General features: G+C 40.1%; 1 long non-coding RNA gene across 1 annotated transcript; it reads right to left on the bottom strand.

Annotated features, from left to right (window-relative positions):
• Nucleotides 1–1,871: 1,871 nt before the first annotated feature.
• On the bottom strand, nt 1,872–15,832 carry LOC134630940 (uncharacterized). The gene is made up of 3 exons (XR_010094324.1): nt 15,747–15,832; nt 15,030–15,092; nt 1,872–2,093 (listed from the first exon to the last, which is right to left on the bottom strand). It is a non-coding gene; the product is annotated as an uncharacterized LOC134630940 (long non-coding RNA).
• Nucleotides 15,833–19,024: the final 3,192 nt, after the last annotated feature.

The raw sequence follows: 19,024 nt of genomic DNA, 5'->3' as shown, positions 1-19,024 counted from the left end.
ATTCAGATGGCCAAAAATCTTTGAGAATCCCCAATAAGCTGCAGGAGCAAGAAGGCCCAGTGTGGCAATACCTAAACCTATGTCAAGTAGGCGTTTGGCACCACGACGCCATGAACCACTAGTCTGAACCTCGTCAGCAGGTGGTTCAGAGGCAGGACTCTCTGAACTGCCTGCTGTGGCAAGATGTAAACCTACTTCAAGTAGGCGTTTGGCACCACGACGCCATGAACCACTAGTCTGAACCTCATTAGGAGGTGGTTCGGAGACAGGAGTCTCAACTTCCTCAGGTTCAAGAGGAGGATTCTCCAGCTGCAGAAGTTCATCAGCGATCTGACATTCCTCTTGCACATTGTTCACATTAGCCGATACATTTTGTTTTTGCACCATACTGAGCACATCCTTAAGATCTTGGGCCGTCTGTAGCCTTGTTTCTAAAATTTTATAAAGGTCATCTATCAGTTCCCACTTGTACACAATTTCCCTGTACTGTCTTTCTATTATTTCATTATTTTGAATTATTAAATGCTGAGCTTCTCCTGCTTGGCACTCAAGATTTTCTAAAGCAGCAATGCTCCTTTTCTGCTTAAATAGAAACGCTTGCTTTTTTTGAATCTCATGCAGATGCATCTGAATGGTTTTAATCTCTGCCCTGTTCTGTTTTGTTATTATTTCATTGTTTTTAAGTATTAAACCCTGTGCTTCTGCCACTTTGCACTCAAGATTTTCCAAAGCTTTCCTGAGATTTGTGTTATCTATCTTTTCTCCATCTCTCTCACTTTCAACATTGGAAAGCTCAGCAGTAATGCTTCTGTTCTGCTCAAGGAGAAATTCTTCCTTTTCCTGAAGCTCATGGAGCTTCAGATTAATGTTTTTAATCTCTGCTGTGTTCTGTCTTTCTATTATTACATTATTTTTAATTATGAAAAACTGAGCTTCTCCCACTTGGCGTTCAAGACTTTCTAAGCCAGCAATGCTCATTTCCTGCTTAAGGAGAAACTCTTGTCTTTTCTGAATCTCATGCAGATGCATCTTAATTGTTTTAATATTTGCCTGCATTCTTGTCTTATGAGATACCTGTGCCTCAGTCTGTCTTTGTGATGAATTATTGAATCTTTCCTGTGACATTTCTTTAAAAACTTTACACAAAGTGTCAAAAGAAAAAAAAGAACGCTTGTTGAATTCTTTAAATGTAAAAGTATTCCCTTTCTCAAAGAATACTAGTTTGCGAGAACAAATCGCCGTTTCTGAAAATGCTCCAAGTGAAACTGTGTTTAGGAAGGTGAAAGTGGGGTATTTAAGCATTTCTGTGGCGGCGACAGTGACGTCAGCGCTTTGATCTTCTTTGATCTTCTCATACAAAAGCGCTGACGTCACTGTCGCTGGAACCCATCAAAGTGGAGCGTTTGCATTCCGCGCATGCTCAGATCATGCGTATTGAAATGAACGGGAGTGTGTTTGGGTTTCAATTGTTTACCTCTGTTTTAGCCATTGCTTAGGCTTCGGTTCTTTGTTGTGCAAGAAAAACAACACCACCGCAACTATAAAAGTGTATTTTTAATTTTTATATTTGTTAAGCTTGAACAGCGAACGTTTCCTTTGTTTGTTTTTCCACTGAGCGTCAAGAGCAGACCGATGTTATTTGGTGCGTAAACAAAAACTCCAGTCAGTTTAGACCCATGGAGTCGGCTTTAGGTCTGAGCTTTAATTATGTTTACATTTTGATTTCTAAAAGACAATATACTAGTTATATAAGAAAAAAAGTGCTAAGTTTGATGAAAATAAGTTGTATTCCAAAACTGACGGATCATTTAAGTGAAAATAAATGAATGGGTTTTTTTTTTTTTTGCGCTAGTAAAGTTGTGGAGTTGTATTTTGTCTCGCATCAATTATATCGTCAGTTATATCGTTATCGCAAATTTTCAAATACATATGGTGATAATTATTTTTGGCCATATCGCCCTGCTCTAGTCTTTAACTTCCCTTAAGTAGAGTGGCAGTGGATGTGGGTTGGAGATGCAATGAGCTTGAACCTGCAGGCGACCATCTTCACTGACCACACCATCTGTGACGGAGGACCCATCTCTCCTGTTGTCCTGCAAGCAAACAATCATATTTTTTGGAACATGAACTTAATTGCTTTCTTAAAATATTTTTTTCTGCATTTGGTATAGAACAGACTCAAATTTAGACAATCTCAGGCTCCCTCCCCACTGGAGAGTTGACATTCAATGTCCCAATTGTCAGTCTGGATAGCCCTGACCACCAACCAACACTACTACGAGTTCAAAATATTGGGGATGGATACAAGAGGAAAACCAAAATAACAACACTGGTCCGGCCGGGTCAAGTCAAAACGATGATTTTAATGCACACATGTGGGAGATGAATACGGCGCGCCGACAGCATCGATCTCTCACCGAAAACCACAGAACAATAGTTTTTATGAACCTCAGGGTATTAGAACGCCCCCTCATGCGTAAAGTAGGTACAATACAATCAATGTTGACAACTTTTAACACATTAAAAGAACATCTTCCTCTTCCCGAGGCCAGATCCTTCCCAGTAATCTTCTAACTCTGCTTATCCCCTGGAACAAACAGTCTCTCCTGCAAGCACAATCAAACAGCTACAAGGCCTTGCAAACTGTTTTCTAAATATTTGAACTCTCCCCTTCACATGAGTTTAACTACTGCTTGTGTGTGTGCGTGTGTGCCTCGACCTCAGCATTCACTCTGTCTGTAAGGACAGAGGCCAACTCTTCATATGTGGAATAACCTAACTGAAACCATACAGGTAATATGTTGAATAAATTTTCTAATCAAATGCCACTACTCAAAGCTTAATAAAAGAATATAAATGAATAAAGGATAATGATGCATAACATGGTATATGTGTTTTGTAAGCGTGTGCGGCCTTCTACGCTCTGAGCCACTTCCCTCAATAGATCAGTCAGACATCCCGCTGACTGTAGCTTTTAACCCTTACTGACTTGAGCACAACTCCATAATAAGCACCAGGCGGCAATATGTATAAAGATGATCATGGTTACACCTGCAATGAAAGATTATATGATTATACTAACACCTGTAAATAGAAGATTAACATGAGGTTATAACAATCACTGTCATCCAAACTAATGTAATGTCAATAGCTTCAATAAATGCTTTAATGTAATGCTTATTATATGATTCTGATGCAATGATAAAATAACAGTAAAATATATTTTCTCATGACCTCTGGATTACTCCAGAGGTCACCACACTTAGTTTTGTGTCACTCCTCGACCTACACAGCCACCTCCATGTCCATTAATGGCATCATGGGCCCCGGAACCACCGTTCCCAGGTCCACTGCCCTCGCTCTGACCCTCTCAAGCCGTCCTCTGGCTCAGGAATGAGTCAACAACCTCAGGTGTTCAAAGAGGCGTTCTCACCCCCTTACCCCGTTGAAATCCCCCTTACACTCGTCAGACACGTCGTCTGGTGTCCGTGCCTTTCTCTGTAAGAGACAGAAAACCAAAACACCGCCCTACCTAATCTTCATAATCTAACTTTATTGTTCATTGTTCTTTCAGTACTGCAAATTTGGTTTAGAATATCATGTTCAGGGCTCTCTGACCCAGCAACTTATTCTAACCATAATCTATGTGTGTGTAAGCGTGTTTGCATTTACCCCTCTGCACTCAAGGCCAATACCTACAATATATCAGTCCGGACAATCACGCCGAACGAAGCTTATGACCTTCAAGACCGAGCGCTAACTCATTATGAGCACATTTGCAATGTGTGTATGAAAATTATTAGAACCACTCATTTTAATCAAAGACAGCAAAAACAAATTAACCATTTCAATTCTAACATTTGCCCCCTTTTCACAAAAAACATGTGTTTCCTTTAGCCTACCGTCCCAGAGTTTCCTCTCCAGTGTGATACTCAGCATCTCGTGAACACAGGCATTTTATCTTCTAAACGCTATTCAGTTTATTTAAATCATTAACGCTCAAACATGGAAATATTGATATATGCTTCCCAGTTGCTCCCTAAAAAATTCTGGGAACAATAAGGTCATTATCAGCTTAAGTTTTACCATACCGACATTATTAAACACACAAGTAAAGTCATAAAAATGTTCATAACACCATTGTTTTATGTTAAACTCAACTTCCCCCCCTTTTGACACAATCCCTTGTGTCGGATTCATCCGAGCTAGAAAATTAAAAGAAAAGGTTAGTGACATCATATCTCAGAAAGTATCAGAAATTCTCTTCTCCCGTGTTGTTGCTCCAGCCTTGTCTTCCTGTGCTAGGGAATGAAATCAATTTAGTTATCATGATTGACCTGTTACACTCCGGGCTCCGCCCAGAGCCTGCATCCGCAGAATTGCCTAGAAACAAAACCTGTATTAATATGAACTTCACATATAAAACACCTTTCTAAATTTTTATTTCCCCCTTGTTTTCCCTCGCTGACCACAGCAGGGGAATCTATGTCTTGATTCAGCCATGAATCCAGCTCACCTGATTCATCACTGAGCCCAACCGTCACTGGCATCTGATAGTGTGGCACTGCATCTTCTTCTCTTAGTGTCACTATTTTCAATCTGTTAATTACAATTCTTGAACATGAAGTAGACTGTGTTTATAACAAGTCAATACAGCTGTAAATGTGGCCAATTATCAATCAATTAACAGTCAATAACAAAATCATAGCTTTTATTTTATGCATGTTTAAGTCAACCACTTACCCAGAGGATCCTCAATCCCAGAAAATTTCTTCTCCACCTTTAATACTGTCTGTCATCCGTCCATGCCCTGGCAACTGGGCTATCCAGAGCTGTATCATTTTGAAATATACATACAACAAGCCAAACCATACCTTGGTCACACCAACCCCTCTCTCCACCCTGAGGATGTCCAACGCCATCCTAGTCTGGACTGTGAAAGGTGACTTTAACGCCGACTGTTTCAACAATCCAGTTTACTGCCTTCCCTGGTCAGGTTAGCCAATGTCTGCACACTAGTATAAACATAATCAACATGGTCCGCATTATATTGCATGTTATTTCACAGTATTATAGACTCCAAACCTCCATCCTTCTGTGGGTCGCTAAATTACGTTTATCCAGAACTCCGTTCTGTCTCTAAATTTTGGAGAATTTTATGCTTGTTGTCAAGATTTGAAGAACCTTGAGTTGTTAAGTTCTCCCAATTCTTTCGGTCCTTTGGTCTAAAGGAAGGACACTGCTCGGTGTATAAATCTTGATCGACCATTACTTTATTCCATACAATTCAACACTTTTAAGCATAAACCATCGTAAAAGCCTAAACATGCACATTCTTTCTCTCACACGGCGCCTAAGTAGCGGCCTTGGCTCCCGTTTTATCTCCTCCTGATGAGATGAGGCAGAAAACCTCTCCGGTATATTCTGCTCTCTTCTAATCAGACAAATAAGGTCATAATTCTCTAAAAACAGTATTTCTTATAATTCCCCGGTATAATGCATTATAAAACAATATCATTCATGCACAATAAATCAGCAGTCCAATGTAATACAAATCAGTTTAAACAAGTGTAATAGTTATCACCTTCTTTTAATCCAGGAGAACAATGCAAACTAAAACTACATAATAGTTTCACCATCTAGTTTCACAATATAATAATCTTACAATTCCCCCTTTGTGATCTCTTTTTTAAAGAGATCACCTACACCTCATAATCCAGTTTTGTGAGGTCCATTGCTTTTTTTTGCTCCTAAATCTAAGGTCCTCTGTCCCCCTTTAACGAGTGGAGTATAATGACTTCTATGTTAGCGCATATCAGATGCAACACAAACTAAATTTACAACAACAACCCAGTTTTTAATTATAAGAATTCAATTCAAATCTATGGTTTTATCACCCCCATCGGGGCTTACCTTTCCCACTACTGATAATATTTCTCCCTCGAATATTGGCAATTGCCCTCCTTTGGTGGCGAAAAGCTGTTGGTGTGGTCAAGCGGGTGCTATAGGAAACAAAAGCTCAGGACAGAACAGTTATCAGTCATGTACTTCATACAGAATTTGCATACATTTTGATTTCATATTGATCCTCTGAGTGTAGTGGTACATTTCACCTGAATTTGTCAAAAGGAATTTTATAAAATACACGAAACACAATAGGTTTTCTTTCTTCACTTTGCTCTTGTTCTTATGCAGCGCCACATCCTATCACATGGCCCTGTCGGTTATATTCTACTTTTTAAATTTCTGACCGTTTCAAGAAAGAACCTAATTCACATGGACCAGTGTTTGTTATTACATATCTCTTATTCTGAATGTGAAGTTTTCCATTTCCCTGATAATCATGCATTTTATTAAAGTTTTGGCTTTTTCTCCATAAACGTTAATTGACTTTTTACAGTGGCCTGCTATGGTTAATAATAACATGTTCAGTCATTAGTAACATCAAACCTTTCCTTCACTGTAGCCTTTGACATTCCCCAACATTTTTAAGGTGGATATAATGTAATGACTTTAATCGAAACACAACTAATAAAACACAATTTTCTTAATGCAAACATCAATAACTCAAAATTAGCAACCAAACGGTTAAGTCCGCAGCTCCACACTCTCATGTGAAGCTACATTCTCCCCCTCCAGTCTCTGTTATCTTCCTACAAAAACAAGGCAAGACAAAACATCCACCCTTCTCTCACAGGCTGGGTGAATTGTCTGTCGACATTTATTAATCCTAAAGTTGGTGCAGTCTTTATCTCAGTCTCAAGTCAGTCCATCACAGTCCAGTTACATGCATACATTCACACACATTCGTACCAGATATTGCTGATAATGGAGTCTCACACGCAACCTATTCGAGTATCCATCACCAGCAAGATGACGCCATCATTTTAAAGGAAACAATTCCTTGTTTTTTAGACTGGATTGACTCGCTGCAATCCTTATAGACTCAGGACTTCTCATGTGATCAGTGTCCCATATAAGTGAAGTTCTCCCAAGCCCATTTTAATCATGGAGAAAAACACTTTGCGACTGTTTTCAGTAAGAATATTTTATCGAGCTTTAAAGTTCAATCTCTCAGGCCTGGATTAAAGAGCTGATTTGTTAAATCAGGAACTCTCAAAATACCAAAATATCACCACCGGTGGATCACACCTCTCAGATTTTCTTATCTCAGTGCACTGTAACAAAAGCAAAAACAAACGTCACCAATAAAATACTAATAAAATACCAAATACTGGGGCCCGTTGCAGACATGTCCACGCATAGACCCATCTCTCTCTCTCTTAGAGAAAGAAAACAACCCAAACCTCACTTATAAAAATCGACCTAGTGTTAAGCAAAACCCAAAAATTAACCAAAACTTCACCACAAAGTTCTCCTAACTCCACGGACAATATCGTGTAGGAATGCAGGTACCATAACTCCTTTTGCACTGAAAAACATGTTGGATTTACTTGATTCAATAGTGGACACCGGTTGCACACAAATATTTTGTATTGGCAGAAACTTAAACAACTGAGTTAAATCAACACAACTTTTCCATATTCAGTAAACCTGTGCCTTTTGTGTTCATAGAACATGATTGAAACATATTCAGATCAAGTAAGTTGAGCTCTTGGAATATTTCAATCCTTCACAATTCTGTCAATTTATTTCAACACTATTCAATAACACTTATATAAATACTACTCGGTCACTTAAATACTACATGTTGTCTTCATATCACATACTGTTTAACAAAATCTAGGTCCCGGTTACCATAAAAATTGAATGGGCCTACAACAACTACCATCCTCCTATCTTTATCCTGGTTGCAGGAGGGCTGGGAAACAACCCTGAAGAGATAGGTTACTAGGCGGGGACGGCTCGCCAGTTTATCACATAAAAACAAACAACCATTTACACTTACATTCACTGGTAATTTAGAATCATCAATTAACCTAGCTCTAATAACTGCATGACTTCTACCTGTGGCAGGAAACCAGAATACCCAAAGAGAAACCACTGCAAACTAGCCAGACTGTGGACTTGAACCCAGGACCTTCTTTTTTTCTTCCAGTGTGTTCCTCCTTTAATTAAGTCTCCATCACCAACATGTGGTGCTCTGAAATAAAACTCACACCGTTAATTCAACATTTTCACTCTGTACCACACAGGCTGTGTGAAGCACAGTAAACAATTCAGTCGAGGCCCTGAGCCATAAACAGACATTGTTTTCATAACCAAACTGCTTTAGACCCTGTCCCTTAAATCTACACAAATGCCCTCTGGGTGACATGAAACACATTTACCAATAAACAATCAATGGCTTCTTGTTGTTGTGACAGATTCTGTGTTTGGATGTTTGTGTGCAGCATTTTTTCTTTTTTTTTTTGCGTATCAGCATAAGCATTTGTTAGCAAAGCATTCTTCATTGCATCAGCGCATGTGTGTGTGCGCATCACTCTTCATTGCACAAGCGTGTGCATGTGTATGTATCACTTCTAATGCCTCAGCATTTCGATTCAGGTGTGTGGTTGTGTGTGTGTATGTGTGTGTGTCATTTCTCACTCAATCAACGAGTGCACATGTGTTCATGTGTGTGTTTCTCTTCATTCTGAGTCAGTGTATATATATGTGTGTGTTTGTGTGTTCATCACTTTCCTGTTCTGGTGTCTTGGGTAAACCACGGCCTGAAGCGTGCCCTGGGGTCCTGCCCTCCTCCATTTCAGCCTGTTCGCCACCCTTGCTGCTGTTCAAAGTTCAGTCTGTCCTGGTTCTGGCCCCAAATCAGGCAGTGCTTTTCTCCAGTGTCTATGTTCACCGCAGGTGAAACCTGCATCTTCTCCTTGTCCAGCTCCTCCTGAGCCATGCTCAGTTTCTGCTCTGATGCCTTGAGCTCTTACTGAGGACAGAAACCTCAGAGTCTTTTCCGTACACGTCAGATTGAAGTTTATTGATGTTTTCCTTGCTTTGCTCCACAGACTTCTGCAGCTCTGCTGTCCGGCTCTTCTCAGAGGTCAGCTCCTGGCTGAGCCCCGACACCTGTGCCTTCAGCTTATTTTCTTCTTGTGCTTTTGTCCGTTCTGAGGTGCCTCCTGACCTCAGTTACTCCTCCTGTCTCTGGCACGCCTTTTTTGCTGCCGTGTTGGTCCATCACTGTCCTGCACAGTGTTAATGCAGAGTTGTTAAGGTCAGCATTCTGTTGCTCGGCCTCACCTTTCATCCGGGCTTAATGGGCGTCTCGTCACAGCTCTGTCAGCTGAAGCTGTCTCAAAATCTCCCCCGTGTAGTGAAACGAGCCTTGGGTTTAACGCGCTCCGTCTCTGCTGCATGAGATCGCTTTCCTGCAGCACTGTTTACATTTTCAGGTTGTTGTTGTGGGTCCAGCTGCTGCAGCGTTTGGTCAGGGTCACATCAAAGATGGCAGAGGGGAGAGCAGGAGTCCAGGTCAGCCTCGGCTTTCCGGGCTGGCAACGCAGCCTGCAATTAAACATAAAGAGATAAAACAAAACAAAACAAAAACAGACGAACAGGAAAATGATGTTGTTTTGGCTGTGTTATTCAGAGAGGGGAGAAACACCGGGCCAGGCCCTGTGTCAGCCTTCTCTCACCCTTTTGTTTTTTCTCACCGTATAATCAACCCACCAAGTTGACAGGACAACACAGGTACATGTTAAAATTCTTAGGATCGTGTTTAAAAGCCCAAAAAGCAATTTCCTTCCTTCAGTAATCACTTATATTATTCAATCAGCAGAAAACATCTCACAATTTGACTCTTAACCACTAAATCTGTTGTTTCAACACTGGTTGGTCATACCAGTATCTTTCTTTTTGAAGTTAAGTTGTTGTCCTGCAACCCAGAGAGTTTATTTGTTAGTAGTGGATAAACTTCATCATTAAAACAACAGGTGTCTGTTCATTTTCGCTGCTTTAACCTTGCTGGAAAATCTTCACGTTCATGAGTGTAAGCTGTTTCTTCATTGCATGTGTGTGCGTTTGTAGGTGGGTTATTTTAACTTGCTTCTCCAGCAAGGCATTCCTCTAACAAGTGCCTTTCTCATACATTTCTCTGGTTGTGTGTGTGTTTTTATTTTGTTTCCCAACTTTTGATTTCCCACCTTAAATAACAGCATTCCTTGTCTTCAGCCAGGAGTTAGGGCTTGCTCGTGAGATTCAGGGACACATGGTGCTAACAACAATTTAGCCAAAAACTTGCCTGAAAATTTCCAGTGATGGTAACCGATAACCGGATGAGAAGATGTCTTTTAAGCTTCTTCTCAGGGTGGGGACCAAGTAAGAGGTCAAGGCTGTAAAATTTTGAGCCAGTCTGTCGTCCTAATCCTGTTAATCTATCCTTTTTCGCTGTACTCAGGTTTCCAGGTTGAGAGAAATCCACCTGTATTAACACACTAAAACATTCAATTAGTATTCCATTTCTGAAAACCGCCATTCACTTCATCTACCTAGATTTTACTCTCTCTCTGTCTGGGTGCATACTCCACACAGTCTGGCAGTTGCCTTTTATGGGCATGCAGAGTTCCTGTCACACACACACACAGCTACTCACACCCAGCAGCTGCAAAGTTGTCTTCACGGTATCTATCCGCACACTTAGCCACAATCATCCGCTCCTCAATATCAATGTATAAAACCAGTATTACCCCTAGAAACACACACACCCTCAAGAATTCACTGTATTTAATCCTTTATTCATACTCACTGAGACAAATGCAATTCATGTAAAGAAAATCCCCTATAGGTGAAATTTCAATTTGGCACGGCCCTGAAATAAGCATGCCCTTTATCTACACAAAATTAAGTTGCTACACCACATATAGTGGTGAAATTCATGCTTAATCACACCCTATATAATGATAGAACCAAACAGTAAAGTAAATTAAATGTAAATGCTTATATTATTCAACTAAAACAATAACCACTTAAAGATCTTATAAAATCATGCTTCACACCGCAAACATGATCCAAATCATTTTATGATTTTATCATTACAAATACAATTTTCTTTAAAGTCTGTCTGTAAGTACAAATCAATTTAAACTTTTCACCAGACTTAAGTTAAACTGCCCCTAACAAGTCCACTTTATTGCGTGCTCATAGATTTTTTTTATCAGAGAGATTCACCAAATGTACTTTGTTTAAGCTTATTGCTCTGTCACGCTCATTAGGCTACGTTCACACTGCAGGCGAAAGCGCATCAAATCCGATTTTTTCGACCCTATGCGACCCGTATCCGATCATGGTATGACAGTGTGAACGGCACAAATCCGATATTTTCAAATCCGATCTGGGTCACTTTCGTAAGTGGTACTGAATCCGATACGTATCCGATGTTTTAGAAAGCGACTGCTGTGTGAACGGTCAGGTCGCATTAAATCCGTCTTTTACGTCACTGACACAAGACAGACGCCGATTATCAGCGCCGGAGAAGCGCCCGATAGGACATCGCGAACGCTTCCTGGCCATCCAGTGTAGATGTTAGTGAAACTGTTGGGAAGACAACGTTGGAGAAACGTGAACATTTTATTTGTACTGTATAATCTGCAGAATCTGACAGTAATCTGCAGCTATCCTTTGAAGCACCGCTCCTCTAAAACAGCAATAAGGATAATTATTAGGTTATATACATTATTATGTAAATAACAAAATAACTTAAAGCAAAAATTGTGAAACGTAAAGTCCGAAGTCTTTATTTTAAGGGCCATCAGTCAAACAATATTGTTTGCTCTGGGTCTAAACAGCACCTTGTGTGTGACATCTTCTTTTGCGCATGCGGGCCGCTTTGAGCGTTCACACTGGAGAGCGTTTGCTGTCGCATTTTATGTGTAGTGTGAACAAGCAGACAAAAAAATCGGATTTGATCAAAAAATCGGAATTGAGCATTAAGACCTGCAGTGTGAACGTAGCAGCTCATGACTGCTTAAAGCCTGTGTCTGGAGTTGACCACAGAGGCAGAACATCATTCAATCCTCCACGATGGCAAACTCCACTTTCTCTGTATCAAGATAGCTCATACTCTAAATACACCATACATTATACTAAAGCCAAACGGTAACTTGATTTATCAAAAATATCTATCTATGTGTTTTCAAGCTGAGAGAAAAAGAAACTCAACCTTTTGTATCATCATGTATACATTACTTGAATCAAAAGCATTTTCAAACTCTAAAACATCCAGCTTTGCATCACAATATGCCAACCACAGCCATTAATCACATATTCACAACAATACACTTCTCATGAGGTTTTCACCAAAATCAAAACAGACCTTTACCAGTAATTTCAGTGAGCAGACTTTTAATTTTGTCAATGTCCAATTTGGCACACTTCGGAATAAATCAACAGGTAGTGCCTCACCTTTTAGATGTGACCGGTCTGCCCACTCACTTCAGCTCACTGGCTCGCGCCTGTCCGTTCGACCACCTCGGACCGTCCAAGCCTCCAGATTCAACTTCCACCCCAATACCTCAGGACGAGCCCCCATAACTGTTATGAGTTCAAAATATTGGGGATGGATACAAGAGGAAAACCAAAATAACAACACTGGTCCAGCCGGGTCAAGTCAAAACGATGATTTTAATGCACACGTGTGGGAGATGAATACTGCGCCGACAGCATCGATCTCTCACCGAAAACCACACAACAATAGTTTTTATGAACCTCAGGGTATTAGAACGCCCCCTCATGCGTAAAGTAGGTACAATACAATCAATGCATTAAAAGTAGAGATGGACCAATCCGATATTACGTATCGGTATCGGTCCGATACTGACGTAAATTGCTGGATCGGATATCGGTGAGAAATAAAAAATGTAATCCGATCCATTAAATATCAAAAAAGCACCTCACAAAACTTGCGACACGGCGTAACTCGGCTCATAACCGTAGCATGTCGGAGCAGTGTGCTCACGTGATAGAGCGGCTGTGTGTATTTGTAGCCTCGCTAGCAAACCAGCATTTCATCTCCGAGGAAGTTATCCCAGAGAGAAGTAAAGCAAGTGTGTAAGTTCATCTCTGAATGTTTGTAAAGCGTACCTACGTTAAGCTTAACAACCGATATATGGAGCGACTGCCTCTCTCTCCCTCCCTCTCCTGCCGCTACTTCATGAAACTGCTTAATGATCAGCTGATCGGCTTTTCTGTCGCGAGTCCGTCTCTCTTCTTTGTTTTTGGCTCACTTTGCACCAGAAAGAGGAAACCAGCGGCTGAACAACAGCAGCACGTTTAACCTTGATAAGCTGTCGTTAGAATTTATTTAATATTACTTTCTAGACCAGGATCCTTTGTATGTAGCTGACGGCTGGTAACTGTGCAGGGGCGGATCTAGCAAAGTTTAGCCAGGGGGGCCGATAGGGCATTAACAGGGAAAAGGGGGCACAAAGACATACTTTTCTTTCTTATTCTCATTTAAAATGTCTAGCTTTTAATAAATAATTATCTGAATCTTACACCCAAAGTTTTAATCTGATGTAAAATGTGTAGAAGTCCATTACTGTATATAGTAACTGTTAAGTCTAATATACCCTAGTAAGCTATAGTACTTTTTCCTTTGGGAAGATACCATCTGTGCAGTCTGCAATTCTGTAGAAGAAAGATGTTGAATCTATTTAATTATTCTTGAAAAATAATTTATTTCTGTGCATTTTTTTTTCCACACTGCATCAAATTAAAGTTGATTACGTTGATTAAGCATCATGAGGTGGGGGGGTGGTTCCCTTTTTTTTTTTTTTTTGCTGGGAGTTTGCAACCCTATTAGTTAGGTTGCTTAATATTTCTGCTAAGTACTCTTTAAAATACCAGAATAGGAAGGATGGAGTAGGTTTAAGTTTATTAGATTGATCAGTATTGCTGAACTATGAAATATTTTGGGTGCAGTGTATTTTTTACATACAGGTATAACAGAATAGCTTTAGTGTTGTTGTTTATTTAAACTTGAGTATGAACTTATACAAAATGCAGCAAGATATTAAAAAAACAATTTTATTGATTAAAAAACACACTATATCGGATTAATATCGGTATCGGCAGATATCCAAATTTATGATATCGGTATCGGTATCGGACATAAAAAAGTGGTATCGTGCCATCTCTAATTAAAAGAACATCTTCCTCTTCCCGAGGCCAGATCCTTCCCAGTAATCTTCTAACTCTGCTTATCCCCTGGAACAAACAGTCTCTCCTGCAAGCACAATCAAACAGCTACAAGGCCTTGCAAACTGTTTTCTAAATATTTGAACTCTCCCCTTCACATGAGTTTAACTACTGCTTGTGTGTGTGCGTGTGTGCCTCGACCTCAGCATTCACTCTGTCTGTAAGGACAGAGGCCAACTCTTCATATGTGGAATAACCTAACTGAAACCATACAGCTAATATGTTGAATAAATGTTCTAATCAAATGCCACTACTCAAAGCTTAATAAAAGAATATAAATGAATAAAGGATAATGATGCATAACATGGTATATGTGTTTTGTAAGCGTGTGCGGCCTTCTACGCTCTGAGCCACTTCCCTCAATAGATCAGTCAGACATCCCGCTGACTGTAGCTTTTAACCCTTACTGACTTGAGCACAACTCCATAATAAGCACCAGGGGGCAATATGTATAAAGATGATCATGGTTACACCTGCAATGAAAGATTATATGATTATACTAACACCTGTAAATAGAAGATTAACATGAGGTTATAACAGTCACTGTCATCCAAACTTTAATGTAATGTCAATAGCTTCAATAAATGCTTTAATGTAATGCTTATTACATATGATTCTGATGCAATGATAAAATAACAGTAAAATATATTTTCTCAACACACAATAATGTCATGAAAGCATCATTTTAAAAAGGGCTATGCAAACATGGCCAATAACTTTCATTCTAATGATGTGCAAAATGATTTGGGCACAAAACAAATTTTGCTGTTAGAAAACTTGCAGACTTCACTATATACAGTGTAAACCCTCTAAACTAAGTTTGGGGGATGTGATCTTTCAAGAAATGCAGACCAAACTGTTGTTGTTTGTTTACTTACACAGCATGTCTTGTAGAATTAACTGGAGTCACAGCAACAGCATAGTGCAGTCATATCTCAAGTCTAATAACAGAAGACAGGAAAAGATCAGTAAAGAAACAACTTTCCCAAACCATAGCAAAATTAAACAATAAGTAAAACAGGCTGATCTAAAGTATGATTAAAGTTCAGCCTGATTAATATAAATCTCACTGACAGTTGCTAATATATTGGAAAACCAAAACACTGAGTTGATTTCTTTTTGTCCAACAACAGGAGTGCTGGTCCCGAGCCTCAAAGACAGTAAGAAGCAAGCAGAGGGAGAAAAAAACAGAACATTTTTCAGAAACTGATTTCATCCTTAATGGCTGTGCAATCACGGGCGACCGTGGCTCAGGGGGTTGGGAAGGGCACCTGTAACCGGAAGGTCGCCGGTTCGATCCCCGGCCTCTGTCCTGGTCGTTGTGTCCTTGGGCAAGACACTTTACCCTACCGCCTACTGGTGTTGGCCAGAGGGATATGGCAGCCTCGCTTCTGTCAGTCTGCCCCAGAGCAGCTGTGGCTACAACCGTAGCTTGCCTCCACCAGTGTGTGAATGTGAGCGTAAATGAATAATGGCATTGTAAAGCGCTTTCGGTGCCTTAAAGCTCACAAAACTATTTCCACAACCACCAAACAGCAAATGAGAGCAGGGACCCGACGCATCAGAATCAGCTTTGTCTTTCTCGGCTTTCTCACCCGATGATAACATCTTGAGCTGACGCTTCTCCAGGTTTGATCAACATATTCCATAACAAATGCTGGCACTATGAACATGCGGACTGATCCGCGAGGGAGAAGGACGGTAGTGACCTGGCATTTTCAAAACACATCTTTCATCCTTCCGCAGTGAGAAGCAAAACTTCCAGCTTACTTAGTATTTTCTAAATTAAGACAACTCAAATAAATTGAGTTTATCAGCATTTTTGCATAAAAAGTACTGGTAACTTTTGACCAGTTGGTCTTCCTCGTATACGAGAAACAGCCAATGATGCTGCCAAAATGCTGCTGTAACAAAGATTTTCTGAATCCTGCTTCTGAAGTCATGTGTAGGCAACTCCTCACAGGTTCTCTTGGTTGTCCTTTTGTGTATTGTTCTAAATAATAAAGAAAACCTCTAGGGTTTTATTTCTGCTTTCAATGTTGTGTTCAAATCATTTAATAAAAGTCTGCGTCACAGTTGTAGCCGACCCGAGAGAAAAGGACTCCAATGCAGGATGCAGATGGAGCACAGGGAACGTTTAAGTGACAAAGTTTATTTAGAAAACAAGTGAATGCAACAAGGCTATTCAACTGTGAACTAAGCAGCGAGTTTACACTTGTGCCGTGAACAAAGCCAAAACTATGGAGCACTTATGCAATCAATCTGAGCTAAGCAAACAATAAGTGAGATTTCAATTAATGAAACTGCAGTTCTGCGATTTGGGGGCCAAAGGGAGAGTCAGACTGGATGGAGGGTCCTGGGCAAGGGTCAGAGTCACTGAAACAAGAGTAACCAAGTTCAGGTATGGTTCCAGAAGAATGCTGGCAGATATTGGCTCTGAAAGTTCCTGTAAACTGCTTCCTTGTCGCAGGTGGATCAGCAGCGTGGAGGGGAGAGTGATCCGGATGAGTGGTAAGAAATCCAAAACTCCTGATGTTGAGGCATGCAGGTACAAGGGCAAGGTAATTTACTATGACGTTTACAAAACACAACAGTGGCCTGCATTAACTGTGGTTAGCTGCGAATCTGGCAAAGCGAAGTTGAGAGCGCTGGCCTTATAATTCGACAGCTTTATTACCCACAGGTGAGAGCAATTAGCAGGGACACTGTGGATCCTCCCAGAGGGAAACTGCCGGCTCAATGAAAGAAAAAAAGAAAAAAAACAAAACACTGGCACACAAACACACCCAGACCATGACAGGTACTGAAGTAGATCACCATCAAAAACTGGGCTCTCCTTTTTAGGTAATGAAGAAAAATCATGCTGTTGGATTAATCAAGCAGTGGGTTCATTTTGCTTACTTGTGACAGATAAGATGTAACATTCTTCTTCATGACTAGAAACTTGAGAACATTGTGACAAAGTGGGTAAGAACACCACTTGTCCATATTCTTAGTTAACATTCTTGTTTTGATTTAACCATATTTCATATGTAGTCTGCAATAGGCAAACATCTACTATCCCGGGTTTGTTTATGTTTTGCTTTTTTACAGATTATGTAACATAACATCTTGGTTTAAATCAATTCCTACAAGTTTGTTAAGTTAACATGTATTTATTTTAACTGTTAATTGGTTTTGTTTGAACTCACCTACCTGTGTTCTAGGAACAAAAGGAGGAAATATTGTTTTACTTCCTGCATTTATAGCTTCCTGGTTAATCTGAGGTCACAGGAAGAGACCAGGAGAAGAAGGGGGAGAATCCCTGTAATTTAATAAAGCTGATTTTAGAGTGTTAGTAGAGAAACAGGATTTGTTGTAAGATGTCTAGAGTATACCGTAGAGTTTTATTGCTAGGAAGAGTAGCAGTATAGGTCGGAGAATATGTTTGCCTTACCTGCCCTAATGGAATAGTCCAGGGTGAATTGACTATTTAAGCAGATGAACGCAGGTGTTCAGGAATAAAAAAACAAAACAGGTCAGTTTAGCTGTGTGCAGTTTGACCTTAAATCCGTTGATTTAATTGGTGAATAAATCACTTGCTACACTGGACAGCATTTTTCTCCTGCACTTCTTTGGCCACTTCAGTCAAGTCTTACCACACACACTTTTATTTTCATGTGAATTTCTAATGTTTGACTGCTATGTCAAGGGATCTTCAGAAAAAGTCTGTGGTTAATTTGGAACTTTGCCTCCAGTTAAGAGCGTGTCAATCTGCAACATTATGCTCCTTAAAGATATGCACATGTTGCTTTTCATGTACAGGATCATCAGGACTAGTATTCAATGTATTAGTTACCTTTTGTCCCTTTTCAAAATAAGACTCCATACCATCACATATTTTGGTAAGTTTACTTTTAATGCTGGATCCTTTTGAGTCTCCAAGTACTTTCATTTTTGCAACCGTGGCAGCTATATTTGTTTCCAGCTCCAGTTGCTGCCGCTGTCAAACAAAATCATTATTACTGGTAGGTTTGTAGCTTAAACCTATTCGCTGGAACGTTAAAGGCAATGTGATTACACAGCAAGCAAGACACGAAGTAGGCAACGTTCTTTGTGTTACTCATGCATGAGGGAGGCCTGCCTGGAGCCAAGTGTCGTTCCACCTACTTGACCTCCATCAGACTCTCAGCCAGGTTCCCCATAGCACTCCTTTTATTGAGGTTACTTGAATATGCATAGGGTCATTAACATATGATGTATACATACACACAAAGAGTACCTTGCCTGTGGTTTTGTAAGTGCGTGTGCGTGTGTGTGTGTGTGTGTGTGTGTGTACTGCTGACCAAAAGGGTCATAAAGCAGGAACAACATCCTAGGTCATAAAGAGGGTAACCTCCCCACACCCAATCTATGGTTCACCCTAGATAACACAGTGAAGCCATACAAAGGGCAGGCAGTTTTACCACATCAGACCTTCACAAGGATGTTTGCCTGTGATAAAACACTACAGCCCCCCACTCAGAACCTCGAGAATCTGGGGAGGGGAGAACAAAAGAATTCCTTTCAACACACAGTTAAAGTACAAATGGTAAGAATAAAAATGACAAACATTTAACAATTCACTCTAACATTTCCCTCCTGTTTTGTGATTTTTATGCTCCAAATTATTCCTATGTAGTATATTCTCAGCCATGCACCTCTTGCTTAACATTTCCAGTGCAGGCGTCATTCATACACAGGCCTCTGTCATGTCATTCATTTCAGTCATTTCATATTGTTGTAAAAGTACATAATTAACAAATGTATCAGAAATCATTTTAGTTAACAGTGATCTTATACATGGTAAAATGCATCCTATACATAAGCAAACAAATGAATTGTTACTTTAATA

Source organism: Pelmatolapia mariae, linkage group LG7 (assembly GCF_036321145.2).
Source record: "Pelmatolapia mariae isolate MD_Pm_ZW linkage group LG7, Pm_UMD_F_2, whole genome shotgun sequence".
NCBI lineage: Eukaryota > Metazoa > Chordata > Actinopteri > Cichliformes > Cichlidae > Pelmatolapia > Pelmatolapia mariae.
This window is presented reverse-complemented; position numbering and strand designations above follow the sequence as displayed.